At 40.7% G+C, this 9,403-nt stretch overlaps 1 non-coding gene across 1 annotated transcript; it reads left to right on the top strand.

Moving 5' to 3' along the window:
- Positions 1 to 396: 396 nt before the first annotated feature.
- On the top strand, positions 397 to 469 carry TRNAC-GCA. Its single transcript has one exon. It is a non-coding gene; the product is annotated as a tRNA-Cys (tRNA).
- The last annotated feature ends 8,934 nt before the right edge of the window (positions 470 to 9,403 follow it).

A 9,403-nucleotide genomic window follows, 5' to 3' on the forward strand; every position in this document is an offset into this window, starting at 1 on the left:
GAAAAGTGCCTAGAGCACAGGTGAAAGAGACGCGTTTGTTAACTTTAAAGCTTTGGCCTGAGGGATAGCAGTCTTCCACATATTCTTCAGGGATGGAGGCTAGTGGGCGCCATCTTCCTTCTCTCCCCATGCCTTGCTGAGGCTAGAGGTTGCCCTCTTTTAATTCTTTCTCTTTTTCTTCCTGGGTGGCACCTTTGCACATCCCCTCTGCCTCACTTAAGCCAGCAGGCACCCTCTTTGTGCTCGTCCTCTGCCACACTCCAGAGTGCCCGTATATCCCAGAGGGGAGCCTCAGAAAACGAGTTCTCCTCAATTTGAGTTCCCTTACTGTGTGAGTTGCCCGTTTTCCTTGGTTGATACCCTGCAAATAAACCTTTACTCGGCTGCAGGCATGCTTCCCTGGTGGCTCAGATGGTAAAGCGTCTGCCTGCAATGCAGGAGACCCAGGTTCGATCCCTGAGTCAGGAAGATTCCTCTGGAGAAGGGAATGGCTACCCAGTCCAGGATTCTGGTGGAGAGAATCCCCATGGACAGAGGAGCCTGGTGGGCTACAGTCCATAGAGTCAGAAAGGGTGGGACAGGACAGTGATTAACATACACTGCCGCAAGCACTCGCTGCCAGAGTGTGGCTTTCTGTACCATGGGCACATGAACCCTTGCTTGGTTACAACTCTACATGCATCTGGCAACCCAGTTTTGTGGCTGCCGCTCAGAGGTGCTCCTTGACCACCTGGCTCTGGAGGACAGGCGGGCTTGCATTCCTAGGGCTATAACACTGAGAAAGTTCTCCCAGACTACCACTCCCAGGGCACTGCAGGGAGAGCAGACGGACACACACCCCTCATCTTCCTGAGAAAGAGGCCTGTTTGCTTGTCTAGGAACTGTGGCCTGACGGCCAGGCTTTTGGTTTGGCACTGGGGACAACAGAGGTGCTCTCAAGGAACTGAGGCTGGGGCTGTGGTCACTGTGCTTTCCCTCTGCCTTGCTCCAGCTCAGTGGTATCTTCCAGAAGTAGCCTTTTTGGTGCCCTGATTTTTGTGGCTGCTGCCAGGGACACGTCTACATCACCTGGCTCTGGTGACCAGTGTGGCTTATGATCCCGGGCCTCACTGGACTGTAACCTGTGAAGAAAGAGTTCCCAAACAGCTCCCAGCCCCAGGACACAGCAAAAAGCCACAGATCCAGGAACTCAATCTTTCTGTGAAAGAAGATTGTTAGATTACAGCTGCGGCCTGAGGGGCCGGCTTTCAATTAAGCACCTAAATGTGTGTGTTTAGTTGCTCAGTCATGTCCAACTCTTTGTGACCCCATGGACTGTAGCCCACCACGTTCCTCCATCCATGGGATTTTTCCAGGCAAGAATACTGGAGTGGGTTGCCATTTCCTTCACCAGGGTATCTTCCCGACCCAGGGATCGAACCTAAGTCTCCCACATTGCAGGCAGACCCTTTACCGTCTAAACCACCAGGGAGAGGCTTAGGGCTGACTTCAACCCTTCTTGAGACCTCAAAGGGTGGGCACTATTTCACACTCTCCTGCCTTGCTCCGGTGCCAGCATCTCTTGGAGGGAAACTTTTTACCCACCCCAGTTGCTCTGTCTGGCATATAGTATTCCCTTTTTATCCATTTGATGACTACAGGGTCTGTAGCGATATCCCCATTTCATTTGCCTCCACTTTGATTTATTTTGCCTCCACTGATGAGTCCCTGACTGAGAGGGTAGAAGCGGTTCATTACTGACACCACAGGGGTGGAGAAGAAGGTGGGAAGACACCACCCTAGCTGGAAAGTGGACTGGCACCTCATTACAGCTAGTTGAGGCTTTAAGTTCAGGCTCTCCAGGTGTTCCCTACTGATGTCATTCATGGGACAGACTTGGTGGGCAGAGAGAGTGGAGGGCTCATTACTTCTTAGTAGGGGATAAAAGTTTCATCTCTCCACTCAACCACCTCTGGTACCACCCCAGCGAGAGATTTGAGGAGCCTCATTAAAGCCTAGAGAGGGTGGAATTCTAGGCTCCACACTTAGCCCTTACTGGTGTGAGTAGGGGCTCAGTCACAAATTTTTCTGCAATGTTTTGGCTAAAGTTAAACAGTCATTGGACTTCCCAGGTGGAGCAGTGGTAAAGAATCTGTCTGCCAATGCAGGAGACACAGGTTCAACCCCTGGGTCGGGAGATCCTCCAGAGAAGGGAATGGTAACCCACTCCAGTAGTCTTGCCATTAAAATCCCATGGACAGAGGACCCTGGAAGGCTACAGTCCTTGGAGTTGCAAAAGAATCAGACATGCCTTAGCAAATAAACAAAAACAATTCAAAGTAATTATTATGTAAAAATTATCTCTCTTGCTAGACTGCCCCTTTCCTGTCATTCGGCTGGAAAGCAGGCTTTTGTTAGGGCTTATTGTATCTTCACCAGTTGGCATTTCTGGGCTACCAAATTCTTAAGCTCCAAGTTTAGACTATATGAAGCAAAAGGAAAGCTAGGAAACTCACTCCTAGCCAGTGTGTCTTTTTCTCTTCACATTTCAAAATCTCATGTTTGTTCTTCATGTATGTCCAGGGTTTTTCGTTTCACTCATGGAAGAGTTTGTTTAATTTATCTTTCCCCAAGTGGAAGTCAATCCACATTATTTTTTGTAACTTATAATATTTTAATAATATGCCATATATTATTTTGGTGATCATCCATTTAGAATATATTAAATGGACTAAATGAGAACTTCTTTCTCAATAGAAAATTTAAACTGACTCACCTTGGAAGTAATTGAATAAGCAAAGATAAACTCATATTGATAGAAACTACCTTAATATCATTTTTTTGACCTTCTGAAAGCTAGACAATGAATCAATTCTCATGTGAACTATCTAAAAGCAGTGAAATATTTTGAACTAGTGATTTCCAGAGTTTAGGAGAAAAGAGTAAAATTCTCTAAAGAATTTTAGGAAGTAGAATAGAATTGCCAACCTTTTTGTGTTCTATCTCAAGAAATATTTACTATTATTTAGTGTGATTGGGTTTATATTATTAAGAAGAAAATTCCTTTATTGATCAGTGACATCAAGAACTGTTTTCATTGGCTAAGTGGTTTGAAAAGTTGTTTCCATGTGTTCTTTCCAATTGGCAGAGTTGTGCAATACCTGAGTAATATCTTAGTGACCTCAGTTGCTTAGACCTAAAAAATATCTCAGTGAAAGAAAGCAAAATAAAACAAAAAATTACAGGACACCAGTTAAATTTGAATTTCAGACAAATAGCAAAAAATTTTTAGTATAAATATGCCCTATGCAATGTTTAGGATATACTTACATGAAACAGTTATTTGTTGTTCATCTGAAATTCAAAATCAATTGGGTGTCCTGTATTTTATCTGCCAACCCTATATTTGAAAATGTCAAAAGAAAAATACAGCTCACTCTCTAAGTGTTAGATATATATACATAGATAGATAAATATATCTATAGATATATCTAAAAATATAGATATTCATGAAATGTTTTAAAGGGCATCAAGTATAATATGTTTATATTTTAGAAATTGCACTTAGTAGATTAATAATAAAAGTTAAAACAAAAGCAAAGAATTATGATCCAAAAAATACTAAGCAGAATGAAAATGATGGGTTAATTGATTAGGAAGAATGAAATAAATATATTTTACCCTTTCTCTGTGTGTGTGTGTGTGTGTGTGTGTGTGTGTGTGTGTGTGTGTGTGAAAGAGAGAGAAGAATGAGGAAGGAAGGAAGGAATGGAGGGAAGGAAAGATGGAAATATCGACTTGATTGAAGGGATGGTAGAAAAAATGGTGAAGAATTGAAAAAAATATCAGTTTTTAGATTGGAAAACACTGTTAGTGCTTTTGATAGGGAAAAATAAGTGTCTTTGAGAAAGATGCTAAAAGAGGAGGAGGAACAGATGGGGAACAATGCTAAATGCAGGGCAGGGTTGGGTTGAGGGGTGATTACAATTTAGGGGCCTGCATTTTTGCTTAGCCTGCATGCCTACAAAGTTGCTTCAATCATGTCCAAGTTTTTGCAACTGCATGGAATGTAGCATGCCAAGCTCCTCTGTCCATGGACTTCTCCAGGCAAGAATACTAGAGTAGGTAGCCATTCCCTTCTCCAGGGATCTTCCTGACCCAGAAACTGAAACCAGGTATGAATTGCAGGCAGATTCTTTACCATCTGAGCCACCAGGGAAGTCCATAGTTAGCCTATTCATATGGAAACACTTTTAAACATCAAGTATTCTACCTACAAGAAATCATTATTATCATTAATCATTATCTTTGGAATAGCAAGTAGTGTAAAACTAGATATTAATGAAAATTTCCATTTTTTCATTCAATATTTTATGTATGGAATAAGGAAAAATTAAGCAAAGGTTAATAAAAATTGTTATAAATTCAAATACCTTCTAATGTTTGATCTAAATTATTTTATTTTGTTTAGAGTGTCTTCTTCTAAGCCCCAATTGTATATCACTGGATAAGTCAGTGACCTGGTAACCTAACTTCAGTATTATCTATTCATTGTTGCTTAGTTGCTAAGTTGTGTCCAATTCTTTTTCGGCCCCATGGACTGTAGCCTGCCAGGCTCCTCTGTCCATGGGATTTCCCAGGCAAGGATGGGTTTCCTTCTCCAGGGTACCTTCCCCACCCAGGAATCAAACCTAAGCCTCTTGCATAGACAGGTAGATTCTTTACCACTGTGCCACCAGGAAAGCCCTCAGTATTATCTATTCTTAGTTACAAGCTCCATGCCAGTGATAGTTCTCTTAAGTAATCTTCTTCTCATTGTCAAAACCAAATCAAGGCCATAGCCTGAGCCTGTCTTTCATGGGGCACTTCAGTATGATCCCGACCTCACTTCCCACCTTTGCTCTGGTCATTTCCCCATTGACAACCCATGAAACAATCCAATGGAAATAACCTATTAGTGAAACCTTTTACTTGTCTCTCTCTGTTTTGTTCTTGACATAGCTGTCACTTTCATCTTCCTCCCAAGATCTCACTTTTCCTTGTATAAATTCTCACTTTTTAAAAAAGGCATAACTTAAATTCCTCTCCACTACATCGATTATTTCCTGATTGGTAAACCCACTTGTTCTCACTCCCCTACTCTGATTTTCACCTTATTCCTTAATGTTATTTAACATATTAGCATTGATTCATCACTGTTTAGTTACTTGTGGTCCTCCCAGAAGACAATAAAATCTATGAAAATATGCTCATGATTTACTCATCCATCTTTGTGCCCCTACTATCTTTTTAATAGTATCTTGGACTCTGTGAGTGTTAGATAAAGATTTGTTTAGTGGTATCCTTCAGCCCAAAGTTTTGTGCTTTCCAATTAATGACATAGACTTTGGGTAATAACTCTTCACATTCTTACATTGTCATGCTTGTCATTCACCAAAATGGAATAAATGGACGACTGGAACATGATGTCAATGACTGAGGTCAACAGATTTTATTAATAAATAATTTAAATGGCCAATTAGGATAAAAAAATATTGAAAGTGGGTTAGTGATTTCAAATGCCTTAACTCCAGCTGAGTGCTTGTGAAACAATCAAATTCTTGGAAACGGCAACTAGGATTTAAAGAACCCAACATAAGTTTCTATATAATTCTTAAAATGGAAAAAAAGTAATTACAGCTTAATTTATAGGCTTTTTCCGATTTAGTTGAAACTAGTATAGCTGAGATACAGTGCCAATTTGGAAATGTGTTCAAGGTTTTTTATCTTTGCTACTGGAAATGAGAGAAATGTATTTCTTTACAATGAAAACTTACTTGTGGAAAAAGGAAAAAAAGAAAAATTGCAAAAGGCAGGGAAATTACAGAATCTACAATTTTTGGTGTTCATTATTTTCCACTATCCCTAGTAGATAAACTTGAAATTAGATGACAGTAAGAGGAGAAGGCAATGGCACCCCACTCCAGTACTCTTGCCTAGAAAATCCCATGGCCGGAGGAGCCTGGTGGGCTGCAGTCCATGGGGTCGCTATGAGTCGGACACGACTGAGCAACTTCACTTTCACTTTTCACTTTCTTGCATTGGAGAAGGAAATGGCAACCCACTCCAGTGTTCTTGCCTGGAGAATCCCAGGGACGGGGGAGCCTGGTGGGCTGCTGTCTATGGGGTCGCGCAGAGTCGGACACGGCTGAAGCGATTTAGCAGCAGCAGCAAGAGGTGCTTTCTGTGTTAAGTACTTCAGTTCTTACTAGATTTCCAACAGTCATTTAGATTTGGCATGGCCCCCCAGATGCCTTAAAATGCTACAGCTTCTCTTATTTTCAAAGTTTATAGATGTTTTAAAACCATTCCTGATATCATGAGCTCGTTACATGGTGGGTGATATCTGTAAATCCTCGGGGGAATCCTTTTCTTTATATCTTTTTTTAAAGACAAAAATGTCAATGTGTATTGACAAAGAGCAACACTGATTACTAATCTGGTAGGGAAAGACAATCTCTATAAAATTGTTTCTCTGAGAAACAACTCTCAGAAGATCTCCAAATGCCTTGTTCACCTGAACCTCCTACAACCCCTATTCTTCCTTGAAAGTTCAGTTTAACTCCCACATTCTTCAAAAAGCCTTTTTTTTTCTTTACCTTTCATTCCTTGGTGATAACCCAACTTGAACCCCTGTTGTATATTTGTCACTTGGCACACAGTACCTGGTAGCTTTAATTACTTTTTATGTTGATCTTATCTTTCAAACTATAACATGAGGCCCTTAAAGTCAGGGTCTCTTATTACAGTGTCCCAAGCACAATGGGACACTGTCAATAGGTGTATACAGTTTTAATAGAGATGATTTTCCCTCAAATTTATGGAGCTTATGTTTGGTCCCTTTCACTGTATCAAGTAAGAAAAGTGCCTCAGAATGAATATTTGTGTACGTCTCTCCCCAAATTCATATGTTGAAACCTAACCCTCAATATGATGGTATTAGGAGGAGGGGATTTTGGGAGGTGATTGTGCCATGAACATAGAGCCCGCATTATAGGATTAGCACTCTTATAAAGGTCCCCTTCTACCCAGTGAATACTCAACAAAAGATAGCAACTTGTCCACCAGGAAGAGAGCCCTCAACAGGCACCAAATCTACTAGCACTTTGATTGTAGACTGCCAAGCCTCCTGCCCTCTCCTTGTGAGAAATAAATTCCCACTGTTTATAAGCCAACTAGCATTCCAGTTGGACTAAGACAGGAAGAAAGTAAGCAGTGCTAAACTTCTGCTAAATGAATAAGTAAATTTTCAAACCACATAGACATTCATAAATTCTAAACATAGGTACAAAGTAAGCAAGTACCTTAACCTGTCATTTATCTGGTACACTCCTTCAAATTGCAGTCACAGAAGAGTTTCTGTTGTTTAAACCTATTTGAGGAACACAACACACTAACCACCCTCTTGACCATCTGCAGTGCATGCTTTCTACTGAAAATTCTGAAAAGTCCAGGTGTAAAGATGCATTTTTGAACTCAATCTTTAACCCATCATTCCCTAAATTTGTTTGACCATGTAACGTTACATAGCTTAAAACTGCTGTTATTTGGAACACACTTTGAGAAACAAATGGAAACACACATTTTGAATAGCATCTAAATCATGTGTTTTCTTCAGAAGTGTTAGGTGGGATGCTGCACAGGTGAAGAAGTGGAGACATTTTTCACATAGGACCACATCATCATTCTCTTGACATCTTTAGACGGTCTCTAATAGTACTTGACCAGCAAAGCAAATTTCATATCTACTTGTTAAACAGCTAAAAGTTTGTCACACTGCTATTCTCGTGACAGCATATGCTACATATATCTACTAATGATGTAGCAAACAAGATAACTAACTATAATATGAAGGCAAATTTTCATTAGTTGTTGTTGTTTTTCAGTTGTTCAGTCATTTCTGACTCTTTGTGACCCCATGGACTGTAGCAAGCCAGGGTTCCCTGTCCTTCACCATCTCCCAAAGTTTGCTCAAACTCATGTCCATTGAGTTGGTGATGCCATCCAACCATCTCATCCTCTGTCATCCACTTCACTCCTGACTTCGATCTTTCCCAGCATCAGGGTCTTTTTTGATGAGTTGGCTCTTTGCATCAGGTAGCCAAAGTACTGAAGCTTTAGCTTCATCATCAGTCCTTCCAATGAATATAAGGGTTGATTTCCCACAGGACTGACTGGTTTGATATCCTTGTCATCCAATGGAGTCTCAAGAGCCTTCTCCAACACCACAGTTCAAAAGCATCAGTTCTTTAGTGCTCATTCTTCTTTAGGGGCCAACTCTCATATCCATACCTGACTACTGGAAAAACCATAGCTTTGACTAGACAGACCTTTGTTGGCAAAATAAGATCCCTGCTTTTTAATATCCTGTCTAGGTTTGTCATAGCTTTTCTTCCAAGGAGCAAGCGTCTTTTAAATTCATGGCTGCAGTCACCACCTGCAGATATTTTGGAGTGCACCCCCCAAAAAATAAAGTCTGTCACTGTTACACCATATATTTGCTGAGAAGTGATGGGACCAGATGCCATAATCTTAGTTTTCTGAATGTTGAGTTTTAAGCCAATTCTTTCACTCTTTTCTTTCACCTTCATTTAGAGGCTCTTTAGTTCACTGTTTGCTTTCTGCCCATAAGGGTTGTATCATCTACATATCTGAGGTTATTGATATTTCTCCAGGTAATCTTGACTCCAGCTTGTGCTTCATCCAGCCCAGCATTTTGCATGAGGTACTCTGCATATAAGTCAAATAAGCAGGGTGACAATATGCAGCCTTGATGTACTGCTTGCTCAATTTGAACCAGTCTTTTATTCTATCTCTGGTTCTAACTGTTGTTTCTTGATCTGCATACAGATTTCTCAGGAGGCAGGTGAGGTGGTCTGGTGAATTCCCATATCTTTCAGAATTTCCCACAGTTTGTTGTGATCCACACAACAGTTTTAGCACAGTCAATAGAGTAGAATAGATGTTTTTTCTGGAATTCTTTTGCTTTCTCTATGATCCAAAGGATGTTGGCAATTTGATCTCTGGTTTCTCTGCCTTTTCTAAATCCAGTAGGAAGTACATCTGGAAGTTCTTGGTTCACGTACTGCTGAAGCCTAGCTTGGAGGATTTTGAACTTGACCTTGCTGTCAAGTAAAATGAGTGCAGTTGTGCAGTAGTTTGAACATTCTTTGGCATAAGTAATTATTAGTGATTAAAAAATTAAATGGAGATTGGCACAAGTTGGAAATGTTTAAATCCACTTTTGTCACAATAAAATACAATAAAAAAGATAAGTCCATGAATGTAGTTCAGTTCAGTTCAGTTCAGTCGCTCAGTCATATCTGACTCTTTGCGACCCCATGAATCGCAGCATGCCAGGCCTCCCAGTCTGTCACCAACTCCT

This window comes from Cervus elaphus, chromosome 13 (genome assembly GCF_910594005.1).
Source record: "Cervus elaphus chromosome 13, mCerEla1.1, whole genome shotgun sequence".
Lineage (NCBI taxonomy): Eukaryota > Metazoa > Chordata > Mammalia > Artiodactyla > Cervidae > Cervus > Cervus elaphus.